This window comes from Euprymna scolopes, chromosome 46 (genome assembly GCF_053919585.1).
Source record: "Euprymna scolopes isolate OS-2025 chromosome 46, ASM5391958v1, whole genome shotgun sequence".
NCBI lineage: Eukaryota > Metazoa > Mollusca > Cephalopoda > Sepiida > Sepiolidae > Euprymna > Euprymna scolopes.
In genome coordinates this window covers 147,585,713-147,608,718 of record NC_136527.1, presented here as the reverse complement: position 1 = coordinate 147,608,718, position 23,006 = coordinate 147,585,713, and positions in this window count along the sequence as shown.

Genomic DNA, 23,006 nt, shown 5'->3' with positions numbered 1-23,006 from the left:
CCCTCTCTCTCTCTCTCTCTCTCTCTCTCTCTCTCTCTCTCTCTCCTAAGCCCATTGTCTCTGATAAAACCTTAACAATAAACCATTTTCGTGGTTTAGTATTCTCCTACCCATATTGTTATATAATGGCGATACCAACATGGCGTATGTTGTATATACACTGAATGGGGTTCCTCTAAATATGTGTACATGTAACTAAATGCCTCTGGTGGTTCTTCACTAATTGAACCCTAGCTTATCGTGTTGCAGTCACGGTGTGTGTTCTTAACATTTTCTCATTGTATAATAAACTCTTTTCTTTAACCCTTTTAACTCTGCCATGATCTTTTTTAGTTGCGTCTCTTTTTTAGTGTGTTTTTTTTAACGTTTTTTTTAATTAAATTTTCTTCCTTTGAAGATTATAATGCTGGATATAAGGCAGCGAAATCAGCTGCCAACATTACCCTGCTTTTTATTGAAACCAACCGAGAGCGCTTTTTAGTATCCTCTCTGTTGCCTTAAGTGCAATTGATGTAGGTATAGGTAGATGAGAATCCTATAAACCAAGGCATCTCAGATTGTATTTAATTGAAAATTTCTAAGTCCAAACAAGAGGGGATGTAGGTATAGGAAGATGAGAATCCTATAGACCAAGGCAATGCAACGTGTATTCAATTGAAAATTTCTAAGTCCAAACAAGAGGGGATGTAGGTATAGATAGGTGAGAATCCTATAGACCAAGCCTTCTCAACGTGTATTCAATTGAAAAATTCTAAGTCCAAACAAGAGGGGATGTAGGTATAGATAGCTGAGAATCCTATAGACAAAGCCTTCTCAACGTGTATTCAATTGAAAATTTCTAAGTCCAAACAAGAGGGGATGTAGGTATAGATATATGAGAATCCTATAGACCAAGCCTTCTCAACGTGTATTCAATTGAAAAATTCTAAGTCCAAACAAGAGGGGATGTAGGTATAGATAGGTGAGAATCCTATAGACCAAGCCTTCTCAACGTGTATTCAATTAAAAAATTCTAAGTCCAACCAAGAGGGGATGTAGGTATAGATAGGTGAGAATCCTATAGACCAAGCCTTCTCAACGTGTATTCAATTGAAATAATTCTAAGTCCAAACAAGAGGGGATGTAGGTATAGATAGGTGACAATCTTATAGACCTAGGCATCTCAGCGTGTATTCAATTGAAAAATTTCTAAGTCCAAACAAGAGGGGATGTAGGTATAGATAGGTGACAATCTTATAGACCTAGGCATCTCAGCGTGTATTCAATTGAAAAATTTCTAAGTCCAAACAAGAGGGGATGTAGGTATAGATAGGTGACAATCTTATAGACCAAGGCATCTCAGCGTGTATTCAATTGAAAAATTTCTAAGTCCAAACAAGAGGGGATGTAGGTATCGATAGGTGACAATCTTATAGACCAAGTCATCTCAGCGTGTATTCAATTGAAAAATTTCTAAGTCCAAACAAGAGGGGATGTAGGTATAGATAGGTGACAATCTTATAGACCTAGGCATCTCAGCGTGTATTCAATTGAAAAATTTCTAAGTCCAAACAAGAGGGGATGTAGGTATAGATAGGTGACAATCTTATAGACCTAGGCATCTCAGCGTGTATTCAATTGAAAAATTTCTAAGTCCAAACAAGAGGGGATGTAGGTATAGATAGGTGACAATCTTATAGACCTAGGCATCTCAGCGTGTATTCAATTGAAAAATTTCTAAGTCCAAACAAGAGGGGATGTAGGTATAGATAGGTGACAATCTTATAGACCAAGGCATCTCAGAGTGTATTCAAGTGAAAAATTTCTAAGTCCAAACAAGAGGGGATGTAGGTATAGATAGGTGACAATCTTATAGACCTAGGCATCTCAGCGTGTATTCACTGGAAAAATTTCTAAGTCCAAACAAGAGGGGATGTAGGTATAGATAGGTGACAATCTTATAGACCTAGGCATCTCAGCGTGTATTCAATTGAAAAATTTCTAAGTCCAAACAAGAGGGGATGTAGGTATAGATAGGTGACAATCTTATAGACCTAGGCATCTCAGCGTGTATTCAATTGAAAAATTTCTAAGTCCAAACAAGAGGGGATGTAGGTATAGATAGGTGACAATCTTATAGACCTAGGCATCTCAGCGTGTATTCAATTGAAAAATTTCTAAGTCCAAACAAGAGGGGATGTAGGTATCGAGAGGTGACAATCTTATAGACCTAGGCATCTCAGCGTGTATTCAATTGAAAAATTTCTAAGTCCAAACAAGAGGGGATGTAGGTATCGAGAGGTGACAATCTTATAGACCTAGGCATCTCAGCGTGTATTCAATTGAAAAATTTCTAAGTCCAAACAAGAGGGGATGTAGGTATAGATAGGTGACAATCTTATAGACCTAGGCATCTCAGCGTGTATTCAATTGAAAAATTTCTAAGTCCAAACAAGAGGGGATGTAGGTATAGATAGGTGACAATCTTATAGACCTAGGCATCTCAGCGTGTATTCAATTGAAAAATTTCTAAGTCCAAACAAGAGGGGATGTAGGTATAGATAGGTGACAATCTTATAGACCTAGGCATCTCAGCGTGTATTCAATTGAAAAATTTCTAAGTCCAAACAAGAGGGGATGTAGGTATCGAGAGGTGACAATCTTATAGACCTAGGCATCTCAGCGTGTATTCAATTGAAAAATTTCTAAGTCCAAACAAGAGGGGATGTAGGTATAGATAGGTGACAATCTTATAGACCTAGGCATCTCAGCGTGTATTCAATTGAAAAATTTCTAAGTCCAAACAAGAGGGGATGTAGGTATCGAGAGGTGACAATCTTATAGACCTAGGCATCTCAGCGTGTATTCAATTGAAAAATTTCTAAGTCCAAACAAGAGGGGATGTAGGTATAGATAGGTGACAATCTTATAGACCTAGGCATCTCAGCGTGTATTCAATTGAAAAATTTCTAAGTCCAAACAAGAGGGGATGTAGGTATAGATAGGTGACAATCTTATAGACCTAGGCATCTCAGCGTGTATTCAATTGAAAAATTTCTAAGTCCAAACAAGAGGGGATGTAGGTATCGAGAGGTGACAATCTTATAGACCTAGGCATCTCAGCGTGTATTCAATTGAAAGATTTCTAAGTCCAAACAAAGGGGATGTAGGTATAGATAGGTGACAATCCTCTAGACCAAGGCATCTCAGCGTGTATTCAATTGAAAAATTTCTAAGTCCAAACAAGAGGGGATGTAGGTATAGATAGGTTACAATCTTATAGACCAGTGCATCTCAGCGTGTATTAAATTGAAAAATTTCTAAGTCCAAACAAAGGGGATGTAGGTATCGAGAGGTGACAATCTTATAGACCTAGGCATCTCAGCGTGTATTCAATTGAAAAATTTCTAAGTCCAAACAAGAGGGGATGTAGGTATAGATAGGTGACAATCTTATAGACCTAGGCATCTCAGCGTGTATTCAATTGAAAAATTTCTAAGTCCAAACAAGAGGGGATGTAGGTATCGAGAGGTGACAATCTTATAGACCTAGGCATCTCAGCGTGTATTCAATTGAAAAATTTCTAAGTCCAAACAAGAGGGGATGTAGGTATAGATAGGTGACAATCTTATAGACCTAGGCATCTCAGCGTGTATTCAATTGAAAAATTTCTAAGTCCAAACAAGAGGGGATGTAGGTATCGAGAGGTGACAATCTTATAGACCTAGGCATCTCAGCGTGTATTCAATTGAAAAATTTCTAAGTCCAAACAAGAGGGGATGTAGGTATCGAGAGGTGACAATCTTATAGACCAAGTCATCTCAGCGTGTATTCAATTGAAAAATTTCTAAGTCAAATCAAGAGGGGATGTAGGTATAGATAGGTGACAATCTTATAGACCAAGGCATCTCAGCGTGTATTCAATTGAAAAATTTCTAAGTCCAAACAAGAGGGGATGTAGGTATCGAGAGGTGACAATCTTATAGACCTAGGCATCTCAGCGTGTATTCAATTGAAAAATTTCTAAGTCCAAACAAGAGGGGATGTAGGTATAGATAGGTGACAATCTTATAGACCTAGGCATCTCAGCGTGTATTCAATTGAAAAATTTCTAAGTCCAAACAAGAGGGGATGTAGGTATCGAGAGGTGACAATCTTATAGACCTAGGCATCTCAGCGTGTATTCAATTGAAAAATTTCTAAGTCCAAACAAGAGGGGATGTAGGTATCGAGAGGTGACAATCTTATAGACCTAGGCATCTCAGCGTGTATTCAAGTGAAAAATTTCTAAGTCCAAACAAGAGGGGATGTAGGTATAGATAGGTGACAATCTTATAGACCTAGGCATCTCAGCGTGTATTCAATTGAAAAATTTCTAAGTCCAAACAAGAGGGATGTAGGTATCGAGAGGTGACAATCTTATAGACCTAGGCATCTCAGCGTGTATTCAATTGAAAAATTTCTAAGTCCAAACAAGAGGGGATGTAGGTATAGATAGGTGACAATCTTATAGACCTAGGCATCTCAGCGTGTATTCAATTGAAAAATTTCTAAGTCCAAACAAGAGGGGATGTAGGTATCGAGAGGTGACAATCTTATAGACCTAGGCATCTCAGCGTGTATTCAATTGAAAAATTTCTAAGTCCAAACAAGAGGGGATGTAGGTATAGATAGGTGACAATCTTATAGACCTAGGCATCTCAGCGTGTATTCAATTGAAAAATTTCTAAGTCCAAACAAGAGGGGATGTAGGTATCGAGAGGTGACAATCTTATAGACCTAGGCATCTCAGCGTGTATTCAATTGAAAAATTTCTAAGTCCAAACAAGAGGGGATGTAGGTATCGAGAGGTGACAATCTTATAGACCAAGTCATCTCAGCGTGTATTCAATTGAAAAATTTCTAAGTCAAATCAAGAGGGGATGTAGGTATAGATAGGTGACAATCTTATAGACCAAGGCATCTCAGCGTGTATTCAATTGAAAAATTTCTAAGTCCAAACAAGAGGGGATGTAGGTATCGAGAGGTGACAATCTTATAGACCTAGGCATCTCAGCGTGTATTCAATTGAAAAATTTCTAAGTCCAAACAAGAGGGGATGTAGGTATAGATAGGTGACAATCTTATAGACCTAGGCATCTCAGCGTGTATTCAATTGAAAAATTTCTAAGTCCAAACAAGAGGGGATGTAGGTATCGAGAGGTGACAATCTTATAGACCTAGGCATCTCAGCGTGTATTCAATTGAAAAATTTCTAAGTCCAAACAAGAGGGGATGTAGGTATCGAGAGGTGACAATCTTATAGACCTAGGCATCTCAGCGTGTATTCAAGTGAAAAATTTCTAAGTCCAAACAAGAGGGGATGTAGGTATAGATAGGTGACAATCTTATAGACCTAGGCATCTCAGCGTGTATTCAATTGAAAAATTTCTAAGTCCAAACAAGAGGGATGTAGGTATCGAGAGGTGACAATCTTATAGACCTAGGCATCTCAGCGTGTATTCAATTGAAAAATTTCTAAGTCCAAACAAGAGGGGATGTAGTATAGATAGGTGACAATCTTATAGACCTAGGCATCTCAGCGTGTATTCAATTGAAAAATTTCTAAGTCCAAACAAGAGGGGATGTAGGTATCGAAAGGTGACAATCTTATAGACCTAGGCATCTCAGCGTGTATTCAATTGAAAAATTTCTAAGTCCAACAAGAGGGGATGTAGGTATAGATAGGTGACAATCTTATAGACCTAGGCATCTCAGCGTGTATTCAATTGAAAAATTTCTAAGTCCAAACAAGAGGGGATGTAGGTATAGAGAGGTGACAATCTTATAGACCTAGGCATCTCAGCGTGTATTCAATTGAAAAATTTCTAAGTCCAAACAAGAGGGGATGTAGGTATCGAGAGGTGACAATCTTATAGACCTAGGCATCTCAGCGTGTATTCAATTGAAAAATTTCTAAGTCCAAACAAGAGGGGATGTAGGTATAGATAGGTGACAATCTTATAGACCTAGGCATCTCAGCGTGTATTCAATTGAAAAATTTCTAAGTCCAAACAAGAGGGGATGTAGGTATCGAGAGGTGACAATCTTATAGACCTAGGCATCTCAGCGTGTATTCAATTGAAAAATTTCTAAGTCCAAACAAGAGGGGATGTAGGTATAGATAGGTGACAATCTTATAGACCTAGGCATCTCAGCGTGTATTCAATTGAAAAATTTCTAAGTCCAAACAAGAGGGGATGTAGGTATCGAGAGGTGACAATCTTATAGACCTAGGCATCTCAGCGTGTATTCAATTGAAAAATTTTCTAAGTCCAAACAAGAGGGGAGTAGGTATTGAGAGGTGACAATCTTATAGACCTAGGCATCTCAGCGTGTATTCAAGTGAAAAATTTCTAAGTCCAAACAAGAGGGGATGTAGGTATAGATAGGTGACAATCTTATAGACCTAGGCATCTCAGCGTGTATTCAATTGAAAAATTTCTAAGTCCAAACAAGAGGGATGTAGGTATCGAGAGGTGACAATCTTATAGACCTAGGCATCTCAGCGTGTATTCAATTGAAAAATTTCTAAGTCCAAACAAGAGGGGATGTAGGTATAGATAGGTGACAATCTTATAGACCTAGGCATCTCAGCGTGTATTCAATTGAAAAATTTCTAAGTCCAAACAAGAGGGGATGTAGGTATCGAGAGGTGACAATCTTATAGACCTAGGCATCTCAGCGTGTATTCAATTGAAAAATTTCTAAGTCCAAACAAGAGGGGATGTAGGTATAGATAGGTGACAATCTTATAGACCTAGGCATCTCAGCGTGTATTCAATTGAAAAATTTCTAAGTCCAAACAAGAGGGGATGTAGGTATAGATAGGTGACAATCTTATAGACCTAGGCATCTCAGCGTGTATTCAATTGAAAAATTTCTAAGTCCAAACAAAGGGGATGTAGGTATCGAGAGGTGACAATCTTATAGACCTAGGCATCTCAGCGTGTATTCAATTGAAAAATTTCTAAGTCCAAACAAGAGGGGATGTAGGTATAGATAGGTGACAATCTTATAGACCTAGGCATCTCAGCGTGTATTCAATTGAAAAATTTCTAAGTCCAAACAAGAGGGGATGTAGGTATCGAGAGGTGACAATCTTATAGACCTAGGCATCTCAGCGTGTATTCAATTGAAAAATTTCTAAGTCCAAACAAGAGGGGATGTAGGTATAGATAGGTGACAATCTTATAGACCTAGGCATCTCAGCGTGTATTCAATTGAAAAATTTCTAAGTCCAAACAAGAGGGGATGTAGGTATCGAGAGGTGACAATCTTATAGACCTAGGCATCTCAGCGTGTATTCAATTGAAAAATTTCTAAGTCCAAACAAGAGGGGATGTAGGTATCGAGAGGTGACAATCTTATAGACCAAGTCATCTCAGCGTGTATTCAATTGAAAAATTTCTAAGTCAAATCAAGAGGGGATGTAGGTATAGATAGGTGACAATCTTATAGACCAAGGCATCTCAGCGTGTATTCAATTGAAAAATTTCTAAGTCCAAACAAGAGGGGATGTAGGTATCGAGAGGTGACAATCTTATAGACCTAGGCATCTCAGCGTGTATTCAATTGAAAAATTTCTAAGTCCAAACAAGAGGGGATGTAGGTATAGATAGGTGACAATCTTATAGACCTAGGCATCTCAGCGTGTATTCAATTGAAAAATTTCTAAGTCCAAACAAGAGGGGATGTAGGTATCGAGAGGTGACAATCTTATAGACCTAGGCATCTCAGCGTGTATTCAATTGAAAAATTTCTAAGTCCAAACAAGAGGGGATGTAGGTATCGAGAGGTGACAATCTTATAGACCTAGGCATCTCAGCGTGTATTCAAGTGAAAAATTTCTAAGTCCAAACAAGAGGGGATGTAGGTATAGATAGGTGACAATCTTATAGACCTAGGCATCTCAGCGTGTATTCAATTGAAAAATTTCTAAGTCCAAACAAGAGGGATGTAGGTATCGAGAGGTGACAATCTTATAGACCTAGGCATCTCAGCGTGTATTCAATTGAAAAATTTCTAAGTCCAAACAAGAGGGGATGTAGGTATAGATAGGTGACAATCTTATAGACCTAGGCATCTCAGCGTGTATTCAATTGAAAAATTTCTAAGTCCAAACAAGAGGGGATGTAGGTATCGAGAGGTGACAATCTTATAGACCTAGGCATCTCAGCGTGTATTCAATTGAAAAATTTCTAAGTCCAAACAAGAGGGGATGTAGGTATAGATAGGTGACAATCTTATAGACCTAGGCATCTCAGCGTGTATTCAATTGAAAAATTTCTAAGTCCAAACAAGAGGGGATGTAGGTATAGATAGGTGACAATCTTATAGACCTAGGCATCTCAGCGTGTATTCAATTGAAAAATTTCTAAGTCCAAACAAGAGGGGATGTAGGTATCGAGAGGTGACAATCTTATAGACCTAGGCATCTCAGCGTGTATTCAATTGAAAAATTTCTAAGTCCAAACAAGAGGGGATGTAGGTATAGATAGGTGACAATCTTATAGACCTAGGCATCTCAGCGTGTATTCAATTGAAAAATTTCTAAGTCCAAACAAGAGGGGATGTAGGTATCGAGAGGTGACAATCTTATAGACCTAGGCATCTCAGCGTGTATTCAATTGAAAAATTTCTAAGTCCAAACAAGAGGGGATGTAGGTATCGAGAGGTGACAATCTTATAGACCTAGGCATCTCAGCGTGTATTCAATTGAAAAATTTCTAAGTCCAAACAAGAGGGGATGTAGGTATCGAGAGGTGACAATCTTATAGACCTAGGCATCTCAGCGTGTATTCAATTGAAAAATTTCTAAGTCCAAACAAGAGGGGATGTAGGTATAGATAGGTGACAATCTTATAGACCTAGGCATCTCAGCGTGTATTCAATTGAAAAATTTCTAAGTCCAAACAAGAGGGGATGTAGGTATCGAGAGGTGACAATCTTATAGACCTAGGCATCTCAGCGTGTATTCAATTGAAAAATTTCTAAGTCCAAACAAGAGGGGATGTAGGTATCGAGAGGTGACAATCTTATAGACCTAGGCATCTCAGCGTGTATTCAATTGAAAAATTTCTAAGTCCAAACAAGAGGGGATGTAGGTATAGATAGGTGACAATCTTATAGACCTAGGCATCTCAGCGTGTATTCAATTGAAAAATTTCTAAGTCCAAACAAAGGGGATGTAGGTATCGAGAGGTGACAATCTTATAGACCTAGGCATCTCAGCGTGTATTCAATTGAAAAATTTCTAAGTCCAAACAAGAGGGGATGTAGGTATAGATAGGTGACAATCTTATAGACCTAGGCATCTCAGCGTGTATTCAATTGAAAAATTTCTAAGTCCAAACAAGAGGGGATGTAGGTATCGAGAGGTGACAATCTTATAGACCTAGGCATCTCAGCGTGTATTCAATTGAAAAATTTCTAAGTCCAAACAAGAGGGGATGTAGGTATAGATAGGTGACAATCTTATAGACCTAGGCATCTCAGCGTGTATTCAATTGAAAAATTTCTAAGTCCAAACAAGAGGGGATGTAGGTATCGAGAGGTGACAATCTTATAGACCTAGGCATCTCAGCGTGTATTCAATTGAAAAATTTCTAAGTCCAAACAAGAGGGGATGTAGGTATCGAGAGGTGACAATCTTATAGACCAAGTCATCTCAGCGTGTATTCAATTGAAAAATTTCTAAGTCAAATCAAGAGGGGATGTAGGTATAGATAGGTGACAATCTTATAGACCAAGGCATCTCAGCGTGTATTCAATTGAAAAATTTCTAAGTCCAAACAAGAGGGGATGTAGGTATCGAGAGGTGACAATCTTATAGACCTAGGCATCTCAGCGTGTATTCAATTGAAAAATTTCTAAGTCCAAACAAGAGGGGATGTAGGTATAGATAGGTGACAATCTTATAGACCTAGGCATCTCAGCGTGTATTCAATTGAAAAATTTCTAAGTCCAAACAAGAGGGGATGTAGGTATCGAGAGGTGACAATCTTATAGACCTAGGCATCTCAGCGTGTATTCAATTGAAAAATTTCTAAGTCCAAACAAGAGGGGATGTAGGTATCGAGAGGTGACAATCTTATAGACCTAGGCATCTCAGCGTGTATTCAAGTGAAAAATTTCTAAGTCCAAACAAGAGGGGATGTAGGTATAGATAGGTGACAATCTTATAGACCTAGGCATCTCAGCGTGTATTCAATTGAAAAATTTCTAAGTCCAAACAAGAGGGATGTAGGTATCGAGAGGTGACAATCTTATAGACCTAGGCATCTCAGCGTGTATTCAATTGAAAAATTTCTAAGTCCAAACAAGAGGGGATGTAGGTATAGATAGGTGACAATCTTATAGACCTAGGCATCTCAGCGTGTATTCAATTGAAAAATTTCTAAGTCCAAACAAGAGGGGATGTAGGTATCGAGAGGTGACAATCTTATAGACCTAGGCATCTCAGCGTGTATTCAATTGAAAAATTTCTAAGTCCAAACAAGAGGGGATGTAGGTATAGATAGGTGACAATCTTATAGACCTAGGCATCTCAGCGTGTATTCAATTGAAAAATTTCTAAGTCCAAACAAGAGGGGATGTAGGTATAGATAGGTGACAATCTTATAGACCTAGGCATCTCAGCGTGTATTCAATTGAAAAATTTCTAAGTCCAAACAAGAGGGGATGTAGGTATCGAGAGGTGACAATCTTATAGACCTAGGCATCTCAGCGTGTATTCAATTGAAAAATTTCTAAGTCCAAACAAGAGGGGATGTAGGTATAGATAGGTGACAATCTTATAGACCTAGGCATCTCAGCGTGTATTCAATTGAAAAATTTCTAAGTCCAAACAAGAGGGGATGTAGGTATCGAGAGGTGACAATCTTATAGACCTAGGCATCTCAGCGTGTATTCAATTGAAAAATTTCTAAGTCCAAACAAGAGGGGATGTAGGTATCGAGAGGTGACAATCTTATAGACCTAGGCATCTCAGCGTGTATTCAATTGAAAAATTTCTAAGTCCAAACAAGAGGGGATGTAGGTATCGAGAGGTGACAATCTTATAGACCTAGGCATCTCAGCGTGTATTCAATTGAAAAATTTCTAAGTCCAAACAAGAGGGGATGTAGGTATAGATAGGTGACAATCTTATAGACCTAGGCATCTCAGCGTGTATTCAATTGAAAAATTTCTAAGTCCAAACAAGAGGGGATGTAGGTATCGAGAGGTGACAATCTTATAGACCTAGGCATCTCAGCGTGTATTCAATTGAAAAATTTCTAAGTCCAAACAAGAGGGGATGTAGGTATCGAGAGGTGACAATCTTATAGACCTAGGCATCTCAGCGTGTATTCAATTGAAAAATTTCTAAGTCCAAACAAGAGGGGATGTAGGTATAGATAGGTGACAATCTTATAGACCTAGGCATCTCAGCGTGTATTCAATTGAAAAATTTCTAAGTCCAAACAAGAGGGGATGTAGGTATAGATAGGTGACAATCTTATAGACCTAGGCATCTCAGCGTGTATTCAATTGAAAAATTTCTAAGTCCAAACAAGAGGGGATGTAGGTATAGATAGGTGACAATCTTATAGACCAAGTCATCTCAGCGTGTATTCAATTGAAAAATTTCTAAGTCCAAACAAGAGGGGATGTAGGTATAGATAGGTGACAATCTTATAGACCAGGGCATGTCAGCGTGTATTCAATTGAAAAATTTCTAAGTCCAAACAAGAGGGGATGTAGGTATAGATAGGTGACAATCTTATAGACCAAGGCATCTCAGCGTGTATTCAAGTGAAAAATTTCTAAGTCCAAACAAGAGGGGATGTAGGTATAGATAGGTGACAATCTTATAGACCAAGGCATCTCAGCGTGTATTCAATTGGAAAATTTCTAAGTCCAAACAAGAGGGGATGTAGGTATAGATAGGTGACAATCTTATAGACCAAGGCATCTCAGCGTGTATTGAATTGAAAGATTTCTAAGTCCAAACAAAGGGGATGTAGGTATAGATAGGTGACAATCTTATAGACCAGTGCATCTCAGCGTGTATTCAATTGAAAAATTTCTAAGTCCAAACAAAGGGGATGTAGGTATAGATAGGTGACAATCCTCTAGACCAAGGCATCTCAGCGTGTATTCAATTGAAAAATTTCTAAGTCCAAACAAGAGGGGATGTAGGTATAGATAGGTTACAATCTTATAGACCAGTGCATCTCAGCGTGTTTTAAATTGAAAAATTTCTAAGTCCAAACAAAGGGGATGTAGGTATAGATAGGTGACAATCTTATAGACCAAGGCATCTCAGCGTGTATTCAAGTGAAAAATTTCTAAGTCCAAACAAGAGGGGATGTAGGTATTGATAGAGTGCAATCTTATAGACCAAGGCATCTCAGCGTGTATTCAATTGAAAAAATTCCAAGTCCAAACAAGAGGGGATGTAGGTATAGATAGATTGCAATTCTATAGACTAAGGCAAGTCAACGTTTATTCAATTGATAATTTCTAAGTCCAAACAACAGGGCATGTAGTTATAGATAGATGATAATCCGTAAGACCGAAGCATCTCAGATTGTATTCAAGTCCAAACAAGAAGGGATGTAGGTATAGGTAGATGAGAATCCTATAGACCGAGGCATCTCAGCGTGTATTCAATTGAAAATTTCTAAGTCCAAACAAGAGGGGATGTAGGTATAGGTAGATGAAAATCTTATAGACCAAGGCAAGTCAACGTGTATTCAAATGAAAATTTCTAAGTCCTTACAGGGGTGGACGTAGGTATAGGTAGATGAGGAACTACTAGACCAACACATGTCCACGAGTATTCAATTTAAATTTATAAGTTCCAAACAGTGTAAATAAGTGTCTGGAAGTGCCCGATCGACGCCTACTGCCATGTTGGGTGCATGTAGGCGTAGCAAAATGCCTTCTGATCTGCTAGGCACATCGGGACTTAGTTTTTTTTTCTGTCCTTTCTCTGCACCGTATAGGTTGGCGTCTGGATGTGCCTCATCGATGCCTTGGCATATAAACGTGTAATCAAGTTAAAACTTCTAACTTCAAAACGGGAGTTAGGTACCGGTAAATGAGAAGCTTATCAATCTAGACATGTTGAAATTTATAAGTTCACACATAGTGGATAGCAAGGCGAGGAATAGGGATATAGAATAAGAAAAGAGAGATAGACAGATCTAGATAAATACAGAGGTATAAAGAGAGACAGGCAAGGGAGATACATTTCATGATTCAACTTATATGCTAATAAGAAATAGTTGGTATATCAGGAACACAAGCATTGTATTTACTAGTTAATTTTACATCAGAATACACTTGTAGATTTTATGTAGCTTTTTTTCTATAGGGAACATGCAAATAGCAGACATAACATCTAGACATATAAATATATACATAAAACAATTATAGTTATGAGATATATCTTAACTAATCCAAAAAGACAATAATGATGAATATCATCACTTACCTTGGAAAATTATCCAGGCTGTATGCCTACTCACATTCCATCAAACACCAGAAAATCATGAGCAATTGCTTGGTTGATTTTTTTCATTTTTTTTATTTTAATTTTTTTCATACACATTTGTAATTGTGTCTTGTTTTATCAAGTATTTTTGTAGTTAATCTGTGGTCTTGGGAGAGGTGTTAACATGAATCAATTTTGCTTAACATTTTTTATTATGTATATTTTTTCAGTTTACAGAGTCATTGCAGTACCAAGTCTGACACTGTAATTGCTTGAAAAGTATTGCATTGGGAAGGAATCTTTTTTTTTTTTTTTTTTTGAGGTGTGCAGGAATTTCAGTAGGGGATGTTTCTACTGAATTCAGATTCCAAGACAGCAAATTTGTATTTTATTGTTTGTGCATTCTTTTATCAAGTTTTTACAGATGTTTTTGTGTTATGAAAGTGAAAATGAATGAGTTGCAAAGACATTTACATTTTTGCATTCTTTTTTTAATTCTTCACCTTTTTTGTTTTAATGTCCCAAGAGTGAACCAAGACGGATGAGTCTTATTCAGCAGAGTCGAAAAAAACAGGTTACCTTTGGTTGTCCTCAATGGATTTGTCCATAGTATAATGTGTCCAAGTTATTGCCCTAATAAAGTGAGAACCATACCCCAAAACTAATGCAGAACTCTACTTAATTAAATGAGCACTCTCAAAGACAATTTATCTAACATAATTTTGAAATATGTTTTATAAAGTTACCATAGAGCTCTCAAATATATTAGGCACACAAATAGGAAACTTGTTTCAAATACTTGTCATATATATATATATATATATATATATATATATATATATATATATATATATATTAAAAACTTACAGTATATCTATACTTATGTATTGACATTTAGGTTTTCAAAACATACTGCAGAGCTCCTCATGTTTTCTGAATTTTATGCTTTCGTCTACTAATCTATTGAGCACTCTTAAGTATATTTGTGTAGCTGAATTGCCATACATGTTTTTGGAAGTGTATATTTAGCTCTACTAATGTATTGTACTCTGTCAAAATAAATTTATGCAGTTGAAATGCCATATCTGTTTCTCAAATGTTTTATTTAGCTCTACTAATATATTGAGCACTCTGGAAGTAGATTTGTCTAAAATAATTGCAAAAATGTTTCCAACTCTTACTACAAAGCTCTTTAAATGCATTGAGCACTCTTAAAGTAAAATCGTCTTGTATAATTAAACAAAGCAATTTTTAAACTTACTACACAGCTATATAAAACTATGGAGCACATGCAAGCATCATTGGTATATATATAGATCACATAATTATTAGAAGTTATTTTTTTACTTGAAATACATATATATATATATATATATATATATATATATATATATATATTCAAGGGAGACAATTTGTATATAGATGACATAATTAGAAGTTATTTTTTTAATTGAAATACATATATATATATATATATATAATCTATATCTATTCAAGGGAGACAATGTATATATACATCACATAATGATTAGAAGTTATTTTGTATATATATTCAAGGGAGACAATTTGTATATAGATCACATAATTATTAGAAGTTTTTTTTTATTGAAAAAAAAAAAAAAATATATATATATATATATATATATATATTCACGGGAGACAATTTGTATATAGATGACATAATAATCAGAAGTGATTTTTTTAAGGAAATATATATATATATATATATATATATATATATATATATATACAAGGGAGACAATTTATATATAGATCACATAATTAATGGAAGTCTTTTTTAATTGAAGTAAATATATATATATATATATTTTTTTTTATTTCAATTCCATCAATGAGACATAGAGCAATAAAGTCATGTTATTTACATTTTGACTTAATAATAACCCTTTAAAATAGTGCTCAAAACTAGACAGAGCTGATATTATAAAACGTTTATTTTATTACAGGATAAATAAACATTAAGATTGAACTAGATTTATATAAGAGTGCTCAATAAGACATAGAGCAATAAGGACATTGTATTTAGATTTTTATTTAATAATTACACTTTAAATAGTGCTAAACAAAGGGAGACAATTTGTATATACATCACATAATTATTAGAAGAAATTTTTTATTGAAATATATATATATATATATGTATATATTCAATGAGACAATTAGTATACAGATCACATAATTATTAGAACATATTTTTTTTATTGAAATATATATATATGTATATATATATATATATATAAACCTATATTTAAGGGAGACAATTTATATATAGATCACATAATTATTAGAAGTTATTTTTTTATTGAAATAAATATATATAATATATATATATATGTTCAAGGGAGACAATTTGTACATATATCACATAATTATTAGAAGTTATTTTTTTAATTGATATATTTTTATATATATTTATATATATATATATATTCAATTTTTATATGTATTTTTTTTATTACAGGATAAATAAACATTAAGATTCAACTAGTTATATAAGAGTGCTCAATGAGACATAGAGCAATAAAGACATTTTATTTAGGTTTGTACTTAATAAATACCCTTTAAATAGTATTCAAAACTAGACAGAGCTGATATTATAAAACGTTTATTTTATGACAGGATAAGTAAACATAAAGATTTAACTAGAGTTATATAAGAGTGGTCAATTAGACATAGAGCAATGAAGACATTTATATATATATATATATATAATCTATATATATTTTATATATAGATATATAGTCTATATATATATGTTCAAGGGAGACAATAGTTATATAGATCACATAATTATTAGAAGTTATTGTTTTATTGAAATATATATATATATATATATAACTAAATATATATATATAAAATATATATTTATATATATAGATATAATATATATATATAATCAAGGGAGACAATTAATACATAGATCACCTAATTATTAGAAGTTTTTTTCATTGAATTAAATATATATGTATATTCAAGGGGTTCGTTTGTATATATATCACATAATTATTAGAAGTCATTTTTTTAATTGAAATATAAATTTTTATATGTATTTTATTTTATTACAGGATAAATAAACATAAAGATTCAACTAGTTATATAAGTGTGCTCAATGAGACATAGAGCAATGAAGACATTTTATTTAGGTTTGTACTTAATAAATACCCTTTAAATAGTGCTAAAAACAAGACAGAGCTGATATTATAAAACGTTCATTTCATTCCAGGATAAATAAACATTAAGATTTAAATAGAGTCATGTAAGAGTGCTCACTGAGACATAGAGCAATAAAGACATTTTATTTAGATTTGTACTTAATAAATACACTTTAAATAGTGTTCAAAACTAGACAGAGCTGAGTTTATAAACCGTTTATGTTATTACAGGATAAGTAAACATTAAGATTTAACTAGAGTTATATAAGAGTGCTCAATTAGACATAGAGCAATAAAGACATTTTATTTAGATTTGTACTTAATAATTACACTTTAGTGGTAAAAAAAGGGAGACAATTTATAGATAGATCACATAATTATTAGAAGTTATTTTTTTTAAATAAATACATATATATATATATATATATATATATATATATATATCAATATATATATATATATAATCTATGAATTTAATTTATATATTCAAGGGAGACAATTGTTATATAGATCACATAATTATAAGTTATTTTTTATTGAAATATATATATATGTATATATATATATATATATAAATATATATTTATATATATAAAAGATGTATTTATATATTCAAGGGAGACAATTAATATATAGATCACCTAATTATTAGAAGTTTTTTTATTGAAATAAATATATATATATATATAATATATAATATATATATATATATGTTTAATGGAGACAATTTGTATATATATCACATAATTATTAGAAGTGACTTTTTTTATTTAAATATATAAGTCATTCAATTTTTATACGTATTTTATTTTATTACAGGATAAATAAACATTAAGAATCAACTAGTTATATAAGAGTTCTCAATGGGACATAGAGCAATAAAGACATTTTATTTAGATTTGTACTTAATAAATACACTTTAAATCGTGTGCAAAACTAGACAGAGCTGATATTATAAAACGTTTATGTTATTACAGGGTAAGTAAACATTAAGATTTAACTAGAGTTATATAAGAGTGCTCAATTAGACATAGAGCAATAAAGACATTTTATTTATAGTTGTACTTAATAATTACACTTTAAATAGTGCTAAAGAAAGGGAGACAATTTTTATATAGATCACATAATTATTAGAAGTAATTTTTTTAATTGAAATATATATATATATATATATATATATATATATATATATATATTAAAGGAGACAATTTGTATATAGATCAAATAAATATTAGAAGTTATTTTTTTAATTGAAATATATATATATATATATATATTCAAGGGAGACAATTTATATATAGATCACATAATTATTAGAAGTTATTTTAGTTATTGAAATATATATATATAAAATATATATATATATATATATACATATATATATATACAATATATATATATTCAAGGGACATAATTAGTACATAGATCACCTAATTCTTAGAAGTTTTTTTTATTGAAATATAAATATATATATATATATATATATATATATATATATATATATATATATATATATATATATTCAAGGGAGACAATTTGTATATATATATAACATAATTATTAGAAGTTATTTTTTGTATTGAAATATATATATATATATATATTCATTCAATTTTTATATGTATTTTATTTGATTACAGGATTAATAAACATAAAGATTAAACTAGTTATATAAGAGTGCTCAATGAGACATAGACCAATAAAGACATTTTATTTAGGTTTGTACTAATAAATACCCGTTAAATAGTGTTCAAAACTAGACAGAGCTGATATTATAAAATGTTTATTTTATTACAGAAAAAATAAACATTAAGATTTAACTAGAGTTATATAAGAGTGCTCGATTAGACATAGAGCAATAAAGACATTTTATTTAGATTTGTACTTAATAAATCCACTTTAAAATAGTAATCAAAACTAGACAGAGCTGATATTATAAAACGTTTATTTTATTACAGGATAAGTAAACATTAAGATTTAACTAGAGTTATATAAGAGTGCTCAATTAGACATAGAGCAATGAAGACACTTTATTTAGATTTCTACTTTATAATTACACTTTAAATAGTGCTAAAAAAGGGAGACAATTTGTATAGAGATCACATAATTATTGGATGTAATTTTCTGTTGAAATACATATATGTATATATATATTCAAGGGAGACAATTGATATATAGATCACATAATTATTATAACTTATTTTTTTTATTGAAATAAATATATATATATATATATATATATATATATTCAAGGGAGACAATTTATATATAGATCACAATTATTAGAAGGAATTTTTTTTAATAAATATATATATATAAATATATTTATATATATATATATAATATATATATATTTTATATATATATATAATCTATATATATTTTATATATATATATAGTCTATATATATATGTTCAAGGGAGACAATTTTTATATAGATCACATAATTATTAGAAGTTATTTTTTTATTGAAATATATATATAACTAAATATATATATAAAATATATATGTATATATAGATATAATATATATATAATCAATGGAGACAATTAATACATAGATCACCTAATTATTAGAAGTAATTATTAGAAGTTGTTTTTATTGAATTAAATATATATATATTCAAGGGGGTCGTTTGTATATATATCACATAATTATTAGAAGTTATTTTTTTAATTGAAATATATATATATATTCATTCAATATTTATATGTATTTTATTTTATTACAGGATAAATAAACATTAAGATTCAACTAGTTACATAAGTGTGCTCAATGAGACATAGAGCAATAAAGACATTTTATTTAGGTTTGTACTTAATAAATACCCTTTAAATAGTGCTAAAAACTAGAGAGAGCTGATATTATAAAACGTATATTTCATTCCAGGATAAATAATCATTAAGATATAAATAGAGTCATATAAGAGTGCTCACTGAGACATAGAGCAATAAAGACATTTTATTTAGATTTGTACTTAATAAATACACTTTAAATAGTGTTCAAAACTAGACAGAGATGATATTATAAACCGTTTATGTTATTACAGGATAAGTAAACATTAAGATTTAACTAGAGTTATATAAGAGTGCTCAATTAGACATAGAGCAATAAAGACATTTTATTTAGATTTGTACTTAATAATTACACTTTAGTGCTAAAAAAGGGAGACAACTTATAGATAGATCACATAATTATTAGAAGTTATTTTTTTTAAATAAATACATATATATATATATTTTATATATATAATATATATATGTTCAAGGGGGACAATTGTTATATAGATCAAATAATTATAAGTTTTTTTTATTGAAATATATATATATGTATATATATATATATATATATATATATATATATATATATATATATATATTTATATATATAATATATATATTTATATATACAAGGGAGACAATTAATACATAGATAACCTAATTATTAGAATTTTGTTTTTATTGAAATAAATATATATATATATATATATATATATATAATATATATATATATTCAAGGGAGACAATTTGTATATATATCACATAATTATTAGAAGTTTTTTTTTTAATTGGAATATATATATATGTAGTCATTCAATTTTTATATGTATTTTATTTTATTTCAGGATAAATAAACATTAAGATTCAACTGGTATTATAAGAGTTCTCAATGAGACAGATAGCAATAAAGACATTTTATTTAGGTTTGTACTTAATAAATACCCTTTAAATAGTGCTAAAAACTAGACAGAGCTGATATTATAAAACGTTTATTTTATCCCAGGATAAATAAACATTAAGATTTAACTAGAGTAATATAAGAGTGCTCAAATAGTCATAGAGAAATGAAGACATTTTATTTAGATTTGTACTTTATAATTACACTTAAAGTAGTGCTAAAAAAGGGAGACGATTTGTATATACATTACATAATTATTAGAAGTAATTTTTTATCGAAATCTATATAAATATATATATATATATATATATATATTCAATGAGACAATTAGTATATAGATCACATAATTATTAGAACTTATTTTTTTATTGAAATAAATATATATATATATATATATATATATTTAAGGGAGACAATTGTTATATAGATAACTTAATTATAAAAGTTATTTTTTTATTGAAATATATATATATATAAATATATATATATATATATATATATATATATATATATATATATAATATGTATATTTATATATTAAAGGGAGACAATTAATACATAGATAACAATTATTAGAAGTTTGTTTTTAATGAAATAACTTTATATTATATATATATATATATATATATATAAATATATATATATATATTCAAGGGAGACAATTTGTATATATATCACATAATTTATAGAAGTTGTTTTTTTAATTGAAATATATATATATATATATATATATATATATATATATATTTATTCAATTTTTATATATAATTATTAGAAGTTATTTTTTTAATTGAAATATATATATATATTCAAGGGAGCCAATTTGTATATAGATCACATAATTATTAGAACTTACTTTTTTATTGAAATAAATACATAAATATATATATATATATATATATATATATATATATATATATTCAAAGGAGACAATTTATATATAGATCACATAATTATTAGAAGTTATTTTTTTTCTAAATGAATATATATATATATATATATGTATATATATAAATATATATATATATATATATATAATATATGTATATTTTATATATATAATCTGTATATATATGTTCAAGGGAGACAATTGTTATATAGATCACATAATTATTAGAAGTTATTGTTTTATTGAAATATATATATATATAAATACATATATATATATATAAAATATATATTTATATATATATATATATATATATATATAATATATATATATATTCAAGGGAGACAAGTAATACATAGATTACCTAATTATTAAAAGTTTTTTTATTGAAATAAATATATATATAATATATATATATATATATATATATATATATATATATTCAAGGGAGACAATTTGTATATATGTAACATAATTATTAGGAGTTATTTTTTTAATTGATATATATATATATATATATTTATATATATTCAATTTTTATATGTATGTTATTTTATTACAGGATAAATAAACATTAAGATTCAACTAGTCATATAAGAGTGCTCAATTAGACATAGAGCAATAAAGACATTTTATTTAGATTTGAACTTAATTAATACACTTCAAATAGTGTTCAAAACTAGACAGAGCTGATATTATAAAACGTTTATTTTATTACAGGAAAAATAAACATTAAGATTTAACTAGAGTTATATAAGAGTGCTCAATTAGACATAGAGCAATAAAGATATTTTATTTAGATTTCTACTTATTAATTACACTTTAAATAGTGCTAAAAAATGGGAGACAATTTGTATATAGATCACATAATTGTTAGAAGTGATTTTTTTAATTGAAATATATATATATATATATATATATATATATTCAAGGGAGACAATTTATATATAGATCACATAATTATTAGAAGTTATTTTTTTTAAGTAAATATATATATATATATATATAAATATATATAATATATATATTATATATATATATAATCTATATATATATGTACAAGGGAGACAATTGTTTTATAGATCACATAATTATTAGAAGTGTTTTTTTATTGAAATATATATATATAAATATTTATATATATATATATTGACATTTTAGATTTATCATTGAGAATCATAACAGTTAGAATAAAATTATTAAAATTTATATTACATTATGTCATATTCACACAAGAATACCAAAAAAATTGTGGTTATCTAAATTGACGTTTACATTTTTTTTTAAGTTATTACCTTGCTCTACTGATGTATTGAGCACTCTACATATAAGTCCTTTCATTTGAATTTCTGTGTATATATATTAAATATTAACAGTTAGCTCTAAGTCTTATCATCAAATTGCCATACATATTTCCAAAAATTTAACAACTATCTCTACTAATTCATTAATCATTGTATATATTTATCTTTCTGTCTCTCATTATTTATCTATCTATCTATCTATAGAATTGAATATGTCTGTCTGTGTGTACATTTCTCTGTCAATTTTAGTCTACATATTCCAAATTTTGATACAAAGGGTACTGAGATTTTAGAAAATCTATGTGATTTGTATTTGAACAGAAATTTTGCAATTAAGGGGTCAAAGTTCAATGATTTGGCCTTTGAGAACCCTACTAATTTCCTCCGACAATTATGGGTCTAAACACTTGAAATTTTACATATAGTTTCCTTGGACATGGATCTAACTTAATATCTCCAT